The 23,397-nt window shown below is 35.9% G+C and overlaps 1 protein-coding gene across 7 annotated transcripts in view; it reads right to left on the bottom strand.

The window, feature by feature from the left end:
- The window catches only part of KCNC2 (potassium voltage-gated channel subfamily C member 2), a 414,715-nt gene that overhangs the window by 357,539 nt on the left and 33,779 nt on the right, over window positions 1-23,397 (bottom strand). The window lies entirely within an intron of this gene.

Below are 23,397 nucleotides of genomic sequence, written 5' to 3' on the forward strand. Positions count from 1 at the left end.
AGGACTTAAAAAGTACCTTTCTCAAACGGTCATGATGAGGACTAACTGAGTAAATAAGTTTTAAAAATTTAGAGCAATCTCTAGCATGTAGAGGTGTTCAACAAAAGTTAGTTATCTTTATTACTGAATCTAAGCATAGAAATAATGCCTTCTTATGGGCACCATAAACATATCGTTCATAAAAAGAAACAAAACTGTGTAACCCTCACAATTCTTTTATTTTTAACAGAAGCTTTAAAAATTCTATACAGGCTTATTGGCCAAGCATATCTTTGCATATACATATGAAATACCACCTTCAGAAAGAAAATATTACATGACCACGTTATTCTAATAAAGATTTTATAGCTGTGTTTAATAGAAATAACTTATCAATATTTTGTACATTCACTTTTAATAAATTATGCCCTTCTGAATATCAACAATGCTTTATTCACTAAATTTCTCTTTATATGGTTATGCCAATAAAACATACATTATAATAAAAACTTGGCTATGTAAATATAACCTTCAAAACCCTCCAGTAAAATTAGAGGTAGAATCAGTCTTTTATACATTTGCAGTTCTTAAATTAACACTCAGTTTATCTAGTTCTGCCAGTACAAGGGATTATATACACTGCCTGCACCTTACTGAGGAATTAAAATTATATACATGCATTTGTGTGTGTTATACATATTATTTTGGACACATCACTGAGCTCATGAGAAAAATACAAAAGAGGAAGAGGCAAGAACTCGGGGGGGGGGGTGAGCAAATACCAAAGATGATTTTTACCTCGACAATTTTTACCTAAAACCAAAATATTTTGGAGTTTCCATTGTGATTACTAGATTGGTAAAGCCCGAGGTTCTCGCAATACAGGGAAACTAATAAGAAAACCTTGCACAGAAAATTAAGTACAGGAGAAATAAACCCTTCCATTTCTAAAGATACATGAAACAAACATAACTGTCTAGACCCTGGACGTGGATGAAGAGAAAAATTAAAATTTCCGCTGAGAATCTGTAACCACAGACTAGCTTTCACCCAGGTTTGCAGTTGAAATTCACACAATCTGTTCAGACCTAAGATCCTCAGGCAGAGAATGTCAAGGTGTCCTGGGTTGGTGCACTGCCAGATGACTGGCAGAAGCAAATATAAACCCTCTCTGGAAGAGCTCAACTTCAAACCAGACCTCAAAGAAGCCCCACAGGTAAAAGTTCCAAAAGAAATGAATATCTCACAGTAAAAATTCACAGCCTGTGCCAAAATAAGAACCAGCAGAACGTAATATATAGATAGATAGATGAGAGGATGCGAGAGGGAGGGGAGGAAGGGGAGAGAGAGAGGAAATAGACTAGATAGATAGATATACAGATACATAAATAATACAAAAATTAAAACAGACAATAGGTTCTGGAATTATCATACACTTACTGAACACATTTAAAGCAGTTAGTTAAATTCCATTTTTGATAATATAACTAGGAATCAAGCAGATCTAAAAAAAAACAGAACTTACAGAAATGGAAAATATAATAATGAAATTAAAAATTTACTTGACAGATCCACTAAAAGCATTTGTTTAAGAGAAAATTAGTGCACTGCAGTAAACATCTGAGACATTATCCAGAATATAGTGTAAACTAACAAAGAGAAGGGAAATATGAAAAAAAGAGTATGAGACAGGGAGATAACGGAAGAATGTCAAATGTATGCATAACTGTAGATCAAAAAAGTAGCCCATAAAGAGAAAGAGGAGCAAATGCTATTCAAAAAGATAATGCCAAAGACGTTTCCAAGACAATGGTTAAAGATTTAACTCTCAGGTCCAAGAGGCTTAATGAATCCAAAGAAGAAAAATTAAAAGAAATATAGTAAAAATAAAAATTACGAAAATGAATGGGAAGATCTTAATAACAGCCAGACAGAAAAACACAATCTTCAAAAGAATGGTTATTAAAATAATTGCTGGGTTTTGGAGAACAATAGAGCCAAAAACAAATGAATCCCTTGGTTTACTGAGAGCAAATAATGGTTAACACAGCTCTATCCCCAGTATCGTAGATTTCAAGTCATTTTTGAACAAACAATGAATGAGAAAGTGTGTTACCGAAAGACCCTTACTGAAGGAATTTTCATCTGAAGGGTATCTTCAGGACAAAGGAAAATTACCCCAGATGTAAGATTTGAGAGGTAAAAAAGAATGATAAGATAATACACTAATAAATATTTGGGTATGAACACTGACTGTCTACATTAGCAATAAAAATCACTAATTGTATGTTGGTGTGGGTAGAGGGTAAATAGGTTAGAGTTAAAATACTGAACAATAATAATACATTAATGGTTGTAAAAGGGTTCAAGATAAGAAATTCTAAAGTATTTGTTTTGTTGCAGACAAAAGATATGGCATAATTAAGAGGCCTCAATTAAAGAATGCATGTTACATGTGTGCTAAGATAACCACTAGAAAAAGTCATAGACCATATAACGCCCCCAAATTAGAGGAGAAATACATAATAAAAACAAATTTGAAAACTCAACTTATCCCCAAATACTGGGGCAAGTGTGAGGGTGGAGCAAAGGGGGAGTGGGAAAAACAACAACAAAGTATTAATTGAAGTAAGGTCAAAGGAAAATAAATACTACATGATTTCATTGATTTAGAGTTCACAGAAGGCCAACACTAAACCATAGATTGTTTAGAGATGCATTTAAAGGAACTGTTATTTGGAATAACAGATATTTTGAGGAAGAAATAGTGGCATATGATGGGAGAGGGGGTCATGGAAGGTTCCTAACATACAAGCAACGTTCGATTTCATAATCTCAGTAATGTGACGATGATGTTGATTTTACCATTTTTCTTGAAGTATGCATATAATTTTGCACACTCTTATTGGTGTAACCGAGCAGCACCCTGTGGGGCTTCCAGGGTCAGACCCCTCTCCCATACCCTCTGCTGTAGCTCCTCTCTGATAATAGTATCTCATGCATACTTCTGAGGTTTTCAGATGCTTAAAATCACCACTAAAGGAAAGACATTAACTACTTGATGATCAAGAGCACGTAACCACCAGAACTTTAGGCACCTAGGGGCTGATAGTGTTGACCACCCCGTTCCCTCAACATCAACCAATCAGAGAATTGTGCACGAGCTGATCATGTACCTTGTGAATTCCCCCCTTACCTGGCCCTTAAATATGCTTTGCGGGAGTTTGGGGTTTTCTCGGGCATGAGCCATCCCATCCTCCTCGCTTGGCCCTCTTTCTCTGCTCCAAACTCCGATGTTTCATTTTGTTTGGCCTCATGGTGCAGCAGGCACAGAGACTTGCCTTTGGTGACATTACTATGGTATATATCACAATTAACACACTTTACTATCAGAACTCTTCATAAAGGAAACTTTCTCTCATTCCATTGAGTAGTTTCATGAGAGAACTGACTGTATAGGGCACATTGAAGTAGACGATTCCTTGCGGGTCTGTCCTGATATTTAATTATTTAGCAAAACATACAACTACTGCATGTGTGGTATCAAGAGAAATAACTGTGGAAGATTTAGATGGTAGCATCCGAAAGACTGGCATCCCAAACAAGCCACATTCTTTAGACAAAACTGGCTGTTACAGACCGAGCAGCTGAGATCTGGGAAGCCTGAGTTGAGGTCTTCTCTCCAAGGATCATCACACCTGTCCCCATAGCTGTCTGTTTCCAGGCTCCCATCCTGATGCTCGCATGGAGGTTCAGGGGCTCTCGTTCTGTGCAGCTTTTACACCTTGGCAAGTGTCAGGCACGTAGGACTCTTCACCTGTGTGGCATTTGTGGCGTGTGGAAGATAAGCTACAATAAATCAGATTGACTGAATTTCCCAGTCCCATCTGGTGCTGCTGCTGCTTAGATAGATGCGATCATGTTTTAAAAAAGAAATCTGACTGGCAATGGTGTGTCTTGAGTCATGAAATGTGTGAGCTGGTCACCCAAATAAGTAGGAGAGGAAAACTCACTTTAAGCTTTCAGAATTCAGAGCTATTTTCATTTGATGTCATTTCATAAATCATATGGTACTGCTGCTACAAAACTAAATACACAGCACATAAATAGATAACAGAAAAGTCTGTGGTTCGCTACAGTAGTTACAACACAGCAACTGCTATGTGAGATTTCTTTCACATTTTAAGCATTTTGAAAAATTAAACTTTGCTTCAGTCAATTTTTCTGTCTTTACTGTCTCTGTCAAGAAGCGCATTTCAAGTTCCAACACACGTTTTCACTGATACACTGTGCTGTGTCCTACGTATAGAGTTTCATGACTGTCACCAAACAGAGTGGCACTCACACAAATTCAGGGAAATTAAAGAAGCTGGATTCCATCCTGTCTCCCAACTCCCTCTTCCAATAAAATTTCCCCTTTTCATCTGCATAAGCCTTTGGCTCAAGTATTGCAGGAACAACTATCAATGCACAAATTGGATTAGGACTGATTATATAAATTGAGGAAATTGTATTCTATGGTGCCTGTCATGAAGCCATGTTCTCTCACGCACTCTACTATTTAACAGCTGATTTGGAGGCAGGAGAACAAAATAGAAACAAAGAAAAACTACAAATAGCAATAATTTATTTTGTCCCCCAAAAGTTGGTCTCAGATTCTGTTTTAAACAAATGTAAGGGACAAGTAAGACAAAGAAAACTCAATCATTCAAAAGAACGAAGTCAATACCAACATGATGGCACTCAGATGGAGTCCCAACCAATGAAAGCAGATCTCCTTCAAAGTCAGAGTTCATGTCTGCAAAATTATAACTAAATGAAGATAATTTGTCTTTATGTTGGCAAGGCTTTATGTGAGTTCATCTTATGTTGTATTTACCCACTGATGATAGAAAATGAGAGGGCTTGTTAAGACTACAGGTGACCCTGCATAAAATACCATTAGAACATTTCTTAACACTATATACAAAAATAAATTCAAAATGAATTAAAGATCTAAATGTAAAACTGAATATTCTAAAACTCCTAGAGGAAAACATACACAGAACACTCTTTGACATAAATTGCAGCAATATTTTTTTTATTTATCTCCTAGAGTAATGGAGATAAAAGTAAAAATAAACAAATGGGACCTAATTAAGCTTATAAGCTTTTGCGCAGCAAAGGAAACCATAAACAAAACGAAAATACAGCCTACAGGATAGGAGAAAATATTTGCAAGCGATGCAACCAACAAGGGACTAATTTCCAAAATATATAAACACATACAGCTTAATATAAAAAAAAAACCCAATCAAAAAAATGGGCAGAAGACCTAAATACATACTTCTCCAAAGGAGACATCCAGATTGCCAAAAGGCACACGAAAAGATGCTCCTTATTACTAATCACTAGAGAAACGTAAATCAAAACTACAGTGAAGTATCACCTCACACCAGTCAGAATGGCCATCATTAAAAGTCTACAAATAATAAATGCTGGAGAGGGTGTGGAGAAAAGGGAACCCTCCTACACTAAATTGGTGCTGCCACCATGAAGAACAGTATGGAGGTTCCTTAGAAAACTAAAAATAGAGTTAAAATATGATCCAGCAATCCCACTTCTGGGAATATACCCGGAGAAACCTCTAGCTTGAAAAGATACATGCACCTCAATGCTCACAGCCGCACTATTTACAATAGGCAAGACATGGAAGCAACCTAAACATCCATCTACAGATGAATGGATAAAGAAGATGTGGTATATACATATACAATGAAATAATACTCAGCCAAAAAAAAAAAAAAAAAAAAAAGAATGAAATAATGCCATCGGCAGCAACATGGATAGACCTAGAGATTATCATACTAAGTTAAGTAAGTCAGATAGAGAAAGACAAATATCATATGATATCACTTATATGTGAAATATTTTTTAAATGATACAAATGAACTTATTTACAAACCAGAAATAGAATCACAGACATAGAAAACAAACTATGATTAGGAAAAGGGAAAAGGGATGGGAGGGATAAATTAGGAGTATTGAAATTAACACTACTATATACACACACTACTATATATAAAATAGATAAACAACAAAGACCTACTGTATAGCACAAGAAACTATAGTCAATATCTTGTAATAACCTATAATGGAAAAGAATCTGAAAAAGAAAATATATAAATAAATATATATATAATTGAACCACATTGCTGTACACCTGAAATTAACACAACATTGTAAATCAACTGTATATCAATTTTTTTTTAATTTTTAAAAGACTACAGGTGACCCTAACTTGAGAGGATGCTTAGCAAGAGAGAGGACGGGTGAAGAATTAATGAGATGGACATTGCCAGCAATTGAAGAGAAGCAGAGTACTGTTCCACCATGACAAGGCTAGGATGGCTCGAGTCACTGAGCTAAGTGCTTTAGATATAGTTTATCACTTCCTCTCACAATAAGGCTGCAAGGTAGGTAACATCTGCAGAAGAGAACAATGCAAAATCCCAAAGAAGTGGGACCACTTGTAACTGAAAAAGGAGAAAATGTTGCCATCACGGAGCGTAACAAACTATGGTGCATGGACCAAACCTGACTCCCTGCCCACTATCTGTATCATCCACAAGCCAAGAATGGCTCACATATTTTTAAATGGTTGAAAAAACATGAAAACAAAAAACAATATTCCGTCACATGTGAGAGTTACAACTCTCACAGACTGAAATATTTATCATCTGGCCCTTTACAGAGAAAGTTTTCTGACCCTGCTCTCAGTCATTGGGTCTTAAATTCAAATTCTAATTTTTCTGTAGCTATGTGATCTTGAGAAACTCAATTTCTTTCTTTAAATGATACTTACCTTGAAGGTTTATTATGAGACATAATGATAATCTACCTAAAGCACTTAATCTAGTATCTTGTACATAATAAAAGCCAAAAAAATTAGAGATACTCTGCTCAGATAATGCTAACTCCCCATGTAACTTTACAGCCTGCCATCTGTATAATATGTCATAGGTTCCATAAGCCCATTTAGAATTTTTCAATATCATTATTATACTCAAATAAATCCATCATGTGGTCTTTTTCCAGTAAAGTGGCCAGTGTGTTAATGAGCCAGAGAATGGCTTAGCTAAAACTAAAGCTCTGTAAGGTATCAGTTATGCCATATAAATCATCTCAATTCCAGAAACATCTATTGAAAGCCCACCAAGGTCTAGGGACAGTCCTAGGTGCCGCCCTGGTTCCTCCCTGTGCAAAGCCTGATGGTTGCATTCTCCCTTCTTCCTCACCGACAGAACTTCAGTTTGGAGCGGTAGCAATGTGCCTAGCTAAAACAAAGCACTACACTTTCCTACTTACCCTGAAGGTAGCAATGACTGTGGTAATAAGAAGTAAGTGGGAACCACTGGGTGGGTTCATTTTGGGCTAGATTACCCCTTATGCTTTTTGTCCTTAGTCCTCACCCTTCCTCCCTGAACTGTGGGCATCGTGGCTGGAGCTCTAGCCATCATTTTGTGGTTATGAGGGAAAGGTTTAAAAAATTGCAGAAACCTAGGCTTTGATATCCTTGAGCTACTGAACCAGCAACTATCTACCTCAAGATTTCTTGGCAAGTTGGAAAAATAAAGCCTTCAATTTGTCTTTTGGCTTCTCTATTTCTTATAGCCAAATCCAATTTTAACTAATATATCCACCCTCAAGGAGTTCTTTGATCCACATACTTCTTTGTGTCCAGGCACCCAAATAACAAGACCATAGTCTACATTTTAATCAGCTTCTTGTCATTTGTGTCTGAGTAACATTATATAATCCACTAGCATCAATCATTAAAGTGAGGGGAAAAGATAAAGAAGTAGAGAAAATAAATCTGAAATGCTGAATTTTGAATAAGACTTCCTACCAGCTGACTACTGACAGTGGCAATCTTAACCGGCAACATCTCTGACTTGGGAGCTTGAACTCTGTACTGCAAATCAGCAATACAATTACATTATCACTTCAAGATTTTCAGTGGAAACTTCAGACTTAAAAAAAAAAGTTTAGTTCACCCACTCCTCTGGAAACTTTTTCTCTTGCAAAGATTAGATTTAACGGCAGGGGGACTTTATTGACGTCAAGTCACTTAAATCATAACTTACTCAAGTAGGTCACTGATTCAACTTACATTTGTATTTGGCCAATCTTTGGCATTAATCTAATCCTATGGACCTTACAGATACAATTTACATTTGAAGTCAACGAAAGTTAGTAAGAGATATTTTTTCACAGGGTTCAGTAACGGATACGTTTAGCTCATTAATTATTTTCTGAACATGCCTGTCATCAACCAAAACTTGAGCTGTGAAACGGAACAGTTAACAAAATAAAGTGTTGCTTTGCAAATCAAAAAATACAGTTCTAATTTTCTGACTAGAATCTAACTTTTAACCTTAACTGAAAGTGGGAAAAAAGTTACCTGCACAGCCTTGATACCCATCTTTAGTAAGAATGAAACCATACGTATATTTGGAAATCATTCACCAAATCGCTGAAGATGGTATTTTTAGACATGCTTCAAGGAGAAGAAGAAAGGAAGCAGCCACACATTTTCAGTTAAGAGCAAAAACAAAGTAACAGCCTGGATCCTCTTATCTGTACATTGGGTGTAACCTTGGTTTTCCCTACCAAAAGGGCCTGGTGCTTTGAACACAAAAATAAGGTTTTTTCATGGTTATGACATTTCCCATGACATTTACTTAAAAAAAATCAATCTGGCTTTTCAAGTACTAGAAACAGGGTTTTGTGAAATGAGGAAACCATAACAAGGCTTCAGCCAACAAAGTTACTTTGATTTTTCTTTTTTTTTTTTTTTGCCCAAAAACCTTCTGAGAAGCTTTATCTGAAAATGGATCTAGTAACACTTCAAAGGCAAAGGCCATCTAAGAGGCTTTTTATTAGCAGCAGGGTTATCTTTTTCTACAGGTTTAATTTTCGTTTCCTGAGACTTTGAATATAATCAAGTCATAGAGTTAATACAGGGCAAAATTTAATTTGGCCTTGTCCTAATCAGACCCAAGAAATGAGACAGGAATGTCAAAAATTCCTACTTAATAGGCTCAGAGATATGGGGTGAAAATGTGACCTTGGTAGGGGCACAGCGAGCAGCTAAAGATGAGTGTAACACCCACAAGATATACCTGAACTAAAAATTGCAAGAAAAAAAAAAGTAGGTTTTGGTTTTTTCTACCAATAACACTTCATTAAGTTCCAGTAGAATTTAAGAAATATTCCACTGATGGCTTTGGGAACACAAGTTTGATTGGCAGCTACATACAGAACTCGAATGGACCCAAGTCAAGAGTTTAAGATTATCTCACGAAAAAATTAAATATTTATTCATGTTAGGGAAACACCATAAGACTCAGCCCAACCACCTACTCAAACCTGATGTGAAATTTTGGGCAAAGCACTTGGGATTCTCTTAAGCTTAACTTCTAACCTCCCTGGACTGTTATTAGGACTAGACGGCATAATGATCACAAAAGGGCTCAACCATCTACAAATCAGCTTATATACATGGTTACTATTTCCATTTGATCAGTGGCAGCCAAACCCCCATATCTCCCAGAGAGTTTTTTAATAACTACATATTCAAAGCCCACTCTGGGAGACCCTGCCATACTCAGGAGTCTGTATATTTTGAAGTCCTTCAGGTCATTCTGTTATACAACCAAGTTTGTAACTCACTGTAACTACACTGTGAGTTAATGGAGGGCAGGGACAGTGTCTGACAATCTTTGAATGCCCTGCACCTAGCACGGGCATCTGCCCTAGAGTACGTACTTTATAAGTGAGTGCTAACTGAAAACACACAAATGGATGGACAGATCATGAAAACACTCTTTGTTATTACTATGGGCTGAACTGTGTCCCCCTCCAAATTTATATGTAGAATTCCTCACCCCCAGGACTTCAGAGTGTGGCTATTTAGAGATAGGGGCTTTAAAGAGGTAGTTACGTTAAAATGGAATCACTAGAATGGGCTCTAGTCCCATATGGCCAGTGTCCTTACTGATAAGAAGAGGAAATTTGGACACACAAAGATATACCACAGATGTGCCTGCCCACAGGAAAGATATGTGAGGGCACAGCACGAAGGTGGCTGTTTGCAAGCCAGGAAGAAAGGCCTCAGAAGAAATGAGACCTGCTGACATGGTGAGCTTGGACTTCCGGCTGCCAAATGGTGAAAAAATAAATTCCCCCAGTCTACGTATTTGTCCCGGTAACCCTAGGAAACTAATACCAATTACCCCCCAAAATCCAAACAGTATTAGGATTTGCTAGCTAGACATTGACAAAATATTTTACATTTATTAACTACATGAATCATTTCAACACAAGCCAAAGAATTCAATACCTTGCCCAAAATCACACAGCCAGGGATCCAACTAAGTTCCAAGGCCAGGGTTTGAACACAAGTTTAGCAGTTATGTAATTACACCTCAAACCCTCTCCCTGTTATACCTTGGCACCTGAATGTGTCCTTTCTATTAATAAATCCAGAATTACAACTGCCTTCCAAAACAGGATCCAGTCTGTAAAAAGATGAAGGTGATCTGTTCAGAAACAGCATGCATTTCTGACAACAATGCTGTCAAGTGCACATTGATCTCTTCCACATTCAGATCTTCATTTACTAGACCATAAGATAAACATACTCAAGGCTTCATTGAGATCTAGAAGAAACACATGCATTTAGTATCTCAGTTAAATATATTATCATAGCTCCACAAGTGATATGTAGAGTAGGTAATAATAAGGACAAGAAACAGTTTTAAAACACGTAACATAATCTTCAAGTGTATTACCGATTCGAAAATTTTGCATCTCCCATGAAAAGCAAATGAGACAAAAACAACTTTAAGAGAATATGTGTTTGGTGCATATTCTTAAGCAGGAGCTAGGATAAAAATAAAAATAAACTAAAACAGAGTAAGTTTCACTGCTGTTTATTCACTGCTGTTGTAGGAGGTGGCAGATCTACATATTTGGGTATTAAAGAGTGCATATCATTGAAGGCTGTAGGCACATCCATAAGTTCAATCTCATGTTTCAGAGATTGATCAACACTAGATATCTTAAAGCATAAACTCAGGATTGCTTTTGCTTTCAAAAAAAAAAATGCCTGATGGCAACAGTAATAAATATTATGTAGAACTTTGTATTTTCAGAATTAAACCAAAGTATTAAAATTAAATATTTTGTAAACATCTGTGGCTCTATCCTACAAACACTTTAAAAATGTAAATGATATTTACTCAAGTAGAAGCTAATTTTACCCAAAGCCACGTGGGAAGCTACTTTCAAGTACTACTTCAAGTAGCAGCCCAAAAGCAAAGAGTTCAAAGACATAAAAATAGTCTATTGAATGGAGCACACTGATATCTTTTAAATGAAAATTTCACTTTATGCAGCATCAGGTCTTTTACAGAATAAAGTTCTGCAAAGTTTTAACAACCTGAAGTTAAGGTGTCCTGATTCCTACTAAATAGAAAACGTATTGCCTCTTCTCCTCCAGGGACATAAAGAAAGAATGTGATTACTCTAAACACCTTGGTAAAATTTATGGTTCTGGCAAGTTTTACGATCTAGAGCTGCCACATGCACTCACGCGGGTTGGCCACTGCCCAATTCTAGAGAGTGTCATTCACATGGACTTGAATGTGAATTGCAACCCCCTGATGTCATGAATGCTGCTTCTAACTGGGAAATACATTTACCTCCAAATTTTCTTACTAAGAAAAAATAGCCTTATTCCTCTACCCATGGTAGATTTTTGACTTAAAGTGTTGGTGGGGGAAGGCACTGGCAATTAAGAAGCAATATTCAGGCAGATTTATGAAAACATGCAGAAGAAGGGAGGTGATATCATTAATAAAACTGAAATGTTATAGTAATTAAATTCCTTCAAAGTTGTTAATTCGGTGCTTAAAATATTCCCAACCTGTATACCATCCAACATTCATTAGCCAATAATGATTGGACCCAGCATGAGCAAAGTGCTATGTGAGGTTCTATTTGGGATTATAAAAAAATAAACAAAGACATTTCGGTCATGTTCTCATTCTCTATTATTGGCTGAATACCTGTGTCCCAGCAAAATTCACATGTTGAAACTTCACCCCCCAGTGTAATGGTATTTAGAGGTGGGGGGCTTTGGGAGGTGATTAGATCATAAGGATGAAGCCCTCATGAATGGGATTAGTGTCCTTGTAAAACAGACCCCAGAGATCTCCCTTCACCATGTGGCCATGTGGCCATGTGAGGACACTGAGAAGATGACTGTCTATAAACTGGGAAGCAGGCTCTCATCAGACACCACCTTCCACCAGCACCTTGAACTCGGACTTCCCAGTCTCCAGAACTGTGAAAAATAAATTCCTGTCATTTATAAGCCATCAAGTCTACGGTGTTTTTGTTATAGCAGCCCAAACAGACTAAGACACTCTCTCAATCTCTCTCTCTCTCTGCTTGTGAGTCTTTCTACGTGGTCACGTTTTCCACTAAGCCTGTTGTCCCTGTCTCAAAAATTTGCTTTTTGTTAAAAAAAAAATTTAATGTTGTATAAACATCTTACTAAAAATTATAAAATATCTTCCCAGCTTCTTTGACAGAATACTAACCTCAGTTTCTTCATTTATAAAAGATTTTAGCCCTATGGACTCCAAGGTCTGCTTTTTCGAGTTTTTCTTGATGATCGATGTTGTTGCTTTCAACCTGAATGAGGCCTCTTTTCCATGACATCCTGAGGCCATCACGGTTGTCTCAGGCTAATGGGACTCTGTCAGCATGTAAAATGGCACCTGGTGGCAATGCCTTTGGAATTATTAGATTACCTCTAAACTTTTGTTCTTTCTCCTCTTGCTATCGCACTGTCAGAGGCTATGTTTTGCTCTGTCGAACACAGCTAAGTCCCTTTGCCTTGACTGATTTCCCACCTTAAATCACATGCACACTTAAAATCAGACAACCAAGCCTGCTAAAACAATACAAAAAGAGGCTTGCCCTGTGAAATGTTAGATTTGGAGGAGAAAGAACAGACTCAATGACATTTGTGTTGCCTACTCATCGTCAGGAAACCTCTCTTTCTCCCTTTGTTTTGGCTTCATTATGTAGAAGAGGTAACTTCAGCCCCTCTCCCTGCTTGGAGATTAGTGGAAAGGGGCTATTTCCAGTTCCTCTATCTGCCTCCATCTCAAGACCTTCACACGGGAGGTACAGTTTACTAGAGATTTAAAAAGCTAAGGCCATGACCTACTTCCTCTTCATTTCCTGTGATTAAAGGTAAGATGAACTTTCTTGTAATCGGTCCTCACAAAGCAGACCTACTTGACTGTTTGTAAAAGTGGGTCTGCAGATCCAGACCCGTCTCTTCGTCTAAGCATGTGAGTCCGTGTTCGGTTCAGGGGGTGATGGGAGGATCCTAAGGCCAGTGCTGCAGCTTCCCTGAGAAGCCAGGCAAGAGGAGAGGAAGGGAGTCAGGAGGAGGTGAAAAAAGAAAAGTAGGAGTTGCTATCAATGTGTGCTTTTCCATTAATTAATAAAGCTGATGTTTTATTTCCTTTTCGTCTGTAATTCCTTGACCAAGAACCCCAAAGGGAAAAGGACTGACAGATCATGCTTCAGGCAAAAGAGATGCTACTGTAAAATCATTGCAGAGAATAAACAAAGAGTTGTTGGGAGAAACCTATTTTTTCAAGTGGGATTCTTAAGCTGAAAATCAACCAGATGGTGAAAAAGAACACTTCTCATTTGGAACAAATGCATTTAATTTCTGCACATTAATAATTTGTTTTAATACCAGCCACTTAACAGTTGAAAAATTCTGAGCATTAAATATGGCATTAAGCACACACATTCTTCTATGGATTGTTAAACTTCAAAAGTATGAGAGAGATATGTGGCCCATGTAAGAAATATCTATTGCTATTTAACTCATCCCAACTATTTTTGCTCCGTTTGTTTTTTTTTTTTAAAAACTGATGACATAATCTTGAACGTAATTTAGAAAAGCTCACACTGTAACTTCAATGATTTGGAAAATATAGATTACATTACGTAAAAGGGAAGATGAGTTATTTTGCTGAAATTAAAAATCTGAATGCTAAGTGTTTATGTTAAAACACTTATAGTTTTGCTAGACGTCTCCTGTGACCCAATTTCAAAAACAGCCACCAAACTTCCTGCAAAGATTGTTGCTGCTACTGCGCAACAAACCCCAGGGATTCTAAAACTACCCTGGAGAAAAATCTCACTCTCCCCTGGACTGGCAGTTGCAAGAATAATACGAAAGAAGGGCAACAGGATGATACCAGAACTCACGAATTCCCAAAACTCTCACAAACAATCACCTTTAATACCTGACTTGGGCTCCCTGCTGTGTAACTAGCTTCTCTTTGGTTATCTGAGGAGAACCAGGGCCAGCATCTGCACATCATTAGCCTCACATTTAATTTTTTGTATTTTTAAAATATTTTTTCAGTGGGGAAAACGGTTTGGAATTCATGTAATTCTCAAGTGCATGTGTTGGTCCTGCTTATGTGCACTCAGCCCAAAGAACACGCCACCATCTAAAACTGAATTTGATTCACTTCATTTTGCACAACAAATCGGCGTCCACTGTAGGGAGTACTCTGGTTACATTATCGTATGAACACCCTGGAGTACCACAGATCAAGCCACACCCTCAGCCCCACACGTATCCTAACATATTTCACATTGTGCTCTAAATAGAATATTCCAGTTCCTAGAAACCATTTGGATTTCTGACCCTTTGCCAATAGCCACTGTCCCTGCAGGCTTTTCACTTAATGCACTTGGGCATCACTATTGAGCTGTAACTGGAGTGCATTCCTCTGGACTAAACTGCTGCCAGGTAGAGTTTGGGTAACGGACCCCCCAGACAGCTGCAAGAAGAACATAAATGTTCTCTGGGTAAGTAAGTTACAGTCCCTTAAACACAGACCTATAACAACTGCTGTTTTATTTCCCCTCCTAAATCTATTTTTTACCTAGGAGAATAGCCTATAGTATGGCACCTGGAGTTTTGTCTGCATTATTCATAGATCAAAAATGATTGAAACAAAAGTATATTCATCTGCATGAATTATTTAAAAGAGAATTAATTTTTTGGATATTCATTAATGCTTTGAAAGTCCATTTAAGAAACTGTCAATTTTTTCAGTTATGTGCTTCCCTAACTTCACCACCGGAAGATTCACCAAACTACTGCAGTTATAGCCATTATTCTTAGGCCAAGTCATGACTGCTACACATGCTTAAATTTCTGTTTCATTTCTTAGTGATTCTCATTTGTTCAGGTCAAAATAGTGATCCTGTACAGTTTCCTAGTGTGTCTTACAAATCCACGGGGCCCATTCATAAAAAATTTCAAGGGAAACCAATAAAAGGAAATCTGCACTGTTATCTTTAAGCCTGACTAGAAGTATTTATAATATCTATCCTTTAATGACTCTTTTCCTGTATGTTATCAGTGGACTAAGTAGAACTATAACAAGTAAAGAAATTGAAGTAGTAATTTAAAAAACTATTTCCCCACCAAAAAACCCCCAAAAAACCCAACCTACATAGTTCCACTAGTGAATGTCACCAAACATTTAAAGAATTAATACCAATCTCTCACAAATTATTCCAAAAAATAGAAGAGAAGGGAACACTTTCTAGACCATTCTGTGATACCACTGTTGTCCTAATACCAAAACCAGAAAAAGATATCACACACGAATGCGTGTGCGCACACACACACACACACACATGCACAACTACAGAACAATACTTATGAATATAGACCAAAAAAACTTCCTTAACAAAATACCAATAAACTGAATTGAATTAAATTTAAAAAGAATTATATATCGTGACCAGGTGGACTTATCCCAGCAATACAAGAGTAGATTAAATTTGCAAATTAATCAATGTAATAAATTGTATTATTACAAAACCCACATAATCATCTTAACTAATGCAGGAAAAAGCACTGCACAAAATTCAACACTTTCATGATAAAAATAGTAAAAAAAAAAAAAAATCTAGGAATAGAAGGGAACTTTCTCATCCTGATAAAGGGCATGTATAAATGCCCCTTATACTTAATGGCAGAAGCCTAACATCAGGAAGAATCTAGTACCAGGAAAAAGATGAGGATGTACACTCTTGCCACTTCTATTCAACACTGTACTGGAAGTCCTAACCCGAAAAATTATACACGAAAAAGAAATCAAAGGCTTTTGAATCAGAAAAGAAGTATTTGCAGATGACATGATCATGATAATAAAGAATCCACTGAAAAATTTATAACTCATAAACAATTTCAGCAAATTTGCAGAATACAAGATAAACATGTAAAAATCAACTGCATTTCTAAACACCAGCAATGAACAAACCAAAAATAAAATTCAGGAGATCATTCCATTTAAAGTAGCATCAAAAATAATTGGGAACAAATTTAATAAAAGAAGTGCAAGATTTGTACATTGATAATTACAAATACATTTAAATAAACTTCAAAACATCTAAATAAACAAGAAGATAATCTGCATTCATGGATCAGAAGGCAATATTGTTAAGATGGCAATACTTCCCAGTTAATCTACAGACTCAACAAAATGCCAGCGGCCTTTTTTGCAGATAATGACAAGCTGATATTAAAATTCATTAGGAAATTCCAGGAAAATAGGATAGCCAAAATAATTTTAAGAAAAAAAAAAGTTGGAAGATTCACACTTGTTAATTACAAAATTTACCACAAAACTATGGTAATCAAGACAGTGTAGTATTACCATAAGGATACAAATATGGATCAATGAAATAAGACTGAGATTCCAGAATTAAACCCTTAAATTTACAGTCAATTAATTTTTGATAAGGGTGCTAACACATTTCAATGGTGAAAATAATTGTCTTTTCAGTATGTGGTGCTGGGATATTCACATGCAATGAGAGAAGTTAGTTCTTTAACTTGGAGCCTATGTGAAAATTAACAACAAAAAAAATGGGTAATAGACCTAAATGTAAGAGCAAAACTATAAAACACTTAAAAGAAAACATAGGAGTAAATCCTTGTGATCTTGGTTTAGATAATGTCTTCTTAGATGCTATACAAGTACACAGAACAGTGCCTGGCATATAGTTGAGTCTTGTTTCTTAATTGTTATAAATACAGTCAAATATTTGTCAAAAGTTTCTTTTTATTTATAATTATCAGAAATTTTAATATTATGTTCCTAGATGTGTTTCATTTTCCCACTTAGGGTTCTCTGAACTTCTTGAACCTGTATTTTGTCAGTTCTGGAAAACCCTCAGCCACTATCATTTTAAATACTGTTTCTTTCATTCATTCTTCTCTTTCTAGTACTCTAGTTTCCCAATGTTCGCACCATTTATTACACTCCACATATCTCTTAAGTTTTCTTTTCTTTTTATTCTTTCTTCCCCCTGTGCTCCAGTTGTGTTTTTTATTGATCTAGCTCTTGATTTCACTAAACTTGTGTTCTGACATCTCTAGTCTGTGAACTCAAACTAATGAGTTCTTAACTTTACCATTAGTAGAATATGCACTTCAATCTCTCTGATAGTTTGAAGGTCTATATAAAATTCTCCATTCTTCAAATTTCATCTTTTTAAATTCATATTTTCTTCATGTTTAATATGTCCATTATAGTTAGAGTTCTTATCTGCCAGTCCTACCATATGAATTATCTGTGTGTCTGCATCTATTGCCTATTTTTCCCTTGATTTTCTTGCCTTTTCATTTGTCTTTCAAGTTTTCATTTATATATCAAACATTGTATATGAAAAAAAAAATACATAGGCTGAAGTTTTCTCCAGAGCAGATTTATGCTTTCTGCTGTTAGGCAGATAGTTTGAGGAGCTAAAAAAAAAAAATACGGAACTGAACTGGATCAGGTGGCTCAGGTGTATTTTGCATTTTCTGTATGATTCAAAGCATCTCTGATTTAAATGTCTAAGGCTGAGCCCTGCAGAATGTTTGTTCCAGGCCTCTCCTCTAGAAGGACTATTTTGCATCAGCAATGAGATTTTACTCTGCTTTTCCAGCCCAACATTAATCTTAATTTTATAAATGTTATGATTTTTATCATTAATCCATTAAAACCTCACAACAACCTTGAAATCATTACTATTATAATTTCTGTTTAACCTGTGAGGAAACCCAGCAACAGAGTGATGAAAAAAACATTCCCCAAGATTACTCATCCATTAGTGACACAGCAGACATTTGAACAGAAGAAGTCTGGATCTAGGGACCATGCTCTTAACTATTATACATCTATTACTGCCTTTCATAAATATCCTAAATGTTAAAAAAAAGGTTAAATAAATAATGTAGCTTCCTATGGAATATTATGTATCATTAAAATTACTATGTAGATCTATATTCAGACAGAAATGACAGTATATGTATGTTGTTCAGTAAGAAAGAGAGAGAGAACAAAACTGTATTACATGATTTAATTTTTGTAAAATAAAACAGTGTGGTATGTGCATTCATGTATATGTGTACATATGAAAAATATAAAACAATATAAATCTAAATAGTAATGGTGGTTATCTGGAGGCATATGGTTATGGGTGAATTTTTACTCTGTTACCTGTATTTTGTTCTCCTTTTGTTTCTATTTAACCACAAGCATGTAATATTTAATTTTTTCATTTGTAAAATAAAATTCATTTAGAAAATACTACAAAGAGTAAGCTGATGAATTAAAAACTAGCGTTTTTCTTGAAAATATAAAATAAATTTTTTTTTATTGTGACTGATGAGTCACATTTTTCTCTTTAGAAATAACGATAATTACAAGCTAAGAACCATCTATAAATGTAACGTATGAAAAGAAAATCATAAATACTAAAATGACATAATGAGGAAATTGCACAAAGAAACTAAACTTGAGGTTAACGCATGTAAAGACACAAGTTATTAAAAATAAATAAACGTTGATAATTAGAGTTGTCTTAGCAAAGAGGTCTTTCTCCCGCCAATCTGAGTTTCAATTGCTGCACTGTGTTTACGGCTCTATGCTTTTGGTGTTTCTGTATTCTCAAAAGTACCACTGAGAAAGATTGAGTCATTAAATCACACGTTCTACTGGATAAATGTTTTATTATTTTCATTTTCAAAATCCTCTTTCTTTTCAGAAAAGTTCTATTTTATAAGAGAATTTAATCACGGCTGTGTATATGACAGTATCTCAAGATTTTCTGACACCCTGATGGCCTTTAATCTATAATGCATAAAAAAGTTATCTTAAATCCTCAATCATCATTTCCAATTTTGCTTTAATCTCTACATTTTATCTTCCATATTTGAATGACAACTCTTTGTTAAAAATGTATAATTTGAGATTGCCAAAAGGAGCTCCACATCTGAGTGATCTGGAATTCCTATCTCCAAAAAAATCTAATCTCTTCTTGCTGGTCATCATTTACCTTCCTGTAACAGACAAAATGAATGTTGTAGCTTTTCTTTTTTTCAGTGAATGATTTGAGAAAACTGAAAGGTTATGTTGGGAAAAATCAATCAAGCCTTGGAGAAAAAAATTATTTAATGCCTTTTATATATCTTTTGAGTATTTACTATGTGTAAGTCTAATAGGTGTATGTAGTAAATACAGTCTATAAGAAATAATAATGAGCTACTTATTATGCACCCGCCTATTTGCCAGCTATTGTAGTTAGGCCTTTCTCAAAGCAAAAAAAGAGCAAAAGTATCATCAGCCCTGTCCGCAAAACAAAAAACTGAGTCAAAGAAGCTGATTGTCCAACGTCCTAAGGAAGTTAGAAAGTGGTAGTGCCAGGCTGCAGACCCAGAGAGTTGTTCTAATTCCTACGCTCTGTAATTATCAACTGCATGGTTTCCATACAAACAATATGTTTTACGTAAACTTACTAGGAAGATACAACTTGGTAAAAATCAAACAAAACACAATTGTTTCGAGAATCACAAATATAAATATAGCCTTTCAAGTTTCTTTTATTTTGATAACTTCATTTTCTATTTAAAACCATTATGAGCAGAAGGAGAACTGCTCAAATATTTTTTAAGATGTTTATTCCCTCATCAATCATATTCCCAAATAATTTTGTAATCATTAGGGGTTGTAAATAATCTACAAGTCTATGATTGGCTAGAAACTAAAATGTGTTCAAACATATTTAATTTAGCCAAAATAAATATTAAAAATCTGTTTCAATATTTTTGGAAGCTAAGTTTACACGATTTTCATTTAAAGATGTTTTTATTTGGTTTAAACCATAGCTGTGATTCTTTGCAAAGTGTTGCTCAAAAATATAATGCAAATAGTAAGACTAACAGAAAGGCTTTCCTTTGCAAAAGTCAGGTAGATGTTTTTAATCATCAATCTTTAGTTGAGACAGGTGCCAAAAAGGAAAGTGCAGACATTTTTTTGTCAAAGTTCTCTTTCCACCAGGCAATTCATTTACTTGTGTGTCACCTCCATTTTTGAAACCCAGAAACCATAAATAAATCACAGTAATTAAAATCTCTTTGAAGCATAAAGCTTTTGCCTGGGCCCTGAGAGTCTTTCCCAGGTAAATCTCTACCCAGCACCTAGCACAGTGCCTGGCACACAGTGAACACTGAATAAAAATATTTTTGAATAAATGGATGAATCATTGACTTTCACAAAATAGATATAAAATGCAACAACTCTGAACAAAACAAGCTGAATTATATCTAATGAAATAGCACAAACTACTCAAAATTGATATAACAAGATCTTCAATAATGTTCCATTACTAGTGATAAGACAGTGTCATTTAGGGTGCAAAATAAAAATTCTCTCTAAAATTTGTGAAATTAAAAAAAAAAATTATATATATATATAAAATGTTCTCAACTAATCATACTTCATTTGTACTTTCTCTTCACTGGACAACGAAGTAAAAAACTAGTTTGGAAGGAATTTTAACCAATACAATTAGTTTCAAGATGCTTTCATTTCCTCATCTTCTGACTTTCATTTTTTTAATTTTTAGTATCTATGTAATCCCTTCCAACAACAACAACAAAAATTCATTTTAAAGACAGTAATTTCTTTAATATAGATTTCAATTGAATCTGGGTTAAATATTATTCTTCCTCATAGCTCCAACATTTTTCCAACCTGGTTCCATAATTTAGATAGGTTATCAAAACAAAAGCACACTTGAATATTGTAGATCATTAGTTAAGTTTGATCAGAATTCTTAAATATTATTAAACAGATGGCTAAACTGTCACAAAACGGGTGTGGATTTATAAAACTAATTTTTCAGGTGTTCTGAAATATGGTAACTGGATGACCACTTGAATCACTTTTCATGTTCTCTATGGCACACAGATTTCCCTCGTGAATATAAAATAGAGCACAGCAAAAACTTATCTTGCCTCCTTCTCACCACAAGAGAAATGGAAACTTTGCAGGACTGTCGTTTAGTCTGAAAATGTCTCTTACTGAGACACGAATAAATTTTCCTTGACATAGTACAAGTGTTGGCTCTGAGCCACTCCTTTCAGATAGAAAAGTAGTCATTTAGGTCCAGTCTTCACCTGGAATCTGAATCTCTCAAAATTTCTTCCATTCCCCAATTCTTGGTATTTATTGGAATGTGTCTTCTCAGTTGAAAAATGATGAAATTAGAAAATGAAGTCTATTCCTGGCTGAAATCCACCAAAATTTGGTTCATGATCCCAAATGGATTCAGGAAGGAGTCTCTCGTTTGAGTAGTCAATGTATTTTCCTAAATGCTCTATTGAATTAACTGAGTTTTGTACACATGCACTTAATCTGTGTGAACATCTGTTTATCTGACCTGATTGAAAGGATAGCAAAGAAGGAAAAGGCTAAGAGAAAGAAATGAATACCAGATTAATTCCTCCAAGCTGGAGATAGCAATAAAAAGAGGTGCAAAGAGCAGAGAAACTGTAGTGTCCAGAAGCAGAGGGATCTGCTTCCTGCCTGCCATTCAGAACCTCCAGGAAAACAGCAAGAGGGGACAGCCAGGTGAATGAGAAGGAGTGGGGAGCCTGTGTACCTGAAGGACCAGTGAAGACCACAACCGTGGACATCTCAACAGCAACATTCAGATGACATCACATCGCCTTCACACAGGGCTGGGCCTACAGGAAGGTGAGTGAGGCAGGAAATGTAGGATCAATTCAACATACGTGAACTGAAGTTCTAGTCTCTCAATATAATTCTAGGATCTGACTCTCAGATAATTTCTTATCCCAAGAGGATTAAATAAGTAGAAGATGGCTGAACTACAAGTTAAAGATAAATATGATTAGGGAATTATAAATCAGTTCCTCAGTGGCTCAAGGAAGGGTAGATTATGCCTATGGAGAACTGTATTTAGGGATTACATCATTGGTGCTTTTCTCTACATAGTTCCAGTCCCCTCTTTCCCAGGACATGGCAGAACTGAACTCTGGTTCCTCTTTAGTTGATGGGCCCAAAGGACTATTTCTGGCCAGTGAGTTGCAAGCAGTGGTTATGTTTGTTACTTCCAGGCCAAAGCATTTAATTGCTAATGTGAGAGTCTGCAAGGCTCTCTTTTTTCCCCTCTGGCATAGTGAGAAGCAACTTTGAAATGGCAGTCTCTGCAGAGCTACAATTAAGAAGTCTTCTCTGCTGCCCCACAGAGTACATGTAGTATGAGCAGGAGATAAAACTTCATTGTCTAAAGTCTCTAAGACTTCAGGGTTTCACTTTACTGCAGCATAACATAGCCTATCCTGACTGAAATGACACCTAATTGAAGCGTTCAAGTTCAGTTTATGAATGCGCTGCCAGATAAAATTTAGGACTCCCAGAGAAATCTGAATTTTAATAAACAATGAAAAAAATAGTATAATTATGTACCATGCAGTATTTGGGACATAGTTATTCTAAAAAATTATTCATTGTTTATCTGAAATTCAAATTTAATTGGACCTCCTATGTTGCTAAACTTGACAACCCTATCTATGAAATCTGTGGTGTCTGAGATGAACTTTAAATCTTTAACAATACTTTCAACATGTCGGAAAGATAAGCAAATGCTCAGGGAAAGGGCCAAAGGCCAAAAAGTAAGGAAGAATGTTCAAAGATCAGGAAGTCTGACTTTAACACCATGTACCTGGAAGGGCAGCTACCCTTACATTTCGCTGTTTCCTAGGGCTTCATCCTCCATACTACTCTCATTATGCTACAGGCTTGCCCTAAGCACTGTCATCCACACCAGCCTTCCTCTCCTCTGGGCTGCAATGGGACAAGACTGGTAGGCGGGGCTATAGCTCACTGCTATAACATCCTCTCTGCTGAAAGCCATCTTGTCTTGCCTATATTTTTACAATAACCACCTAACCCT

The sequence above is a fragment of the Camelus dromedarius genome, chromosome 11, assembly GCF_036321535.1.
Source record: "Camelus dromedarius isolate mCamDro1 chromosome 11, mCamDro1.pat, whole genome shotgun sequence".
NCBI classification, from domain to species: Eukaryota; Metazoa; Chordata; class Mammalia; order Artiodactyla; family Camelidae; genus Camelus; species Camelus dromedarius.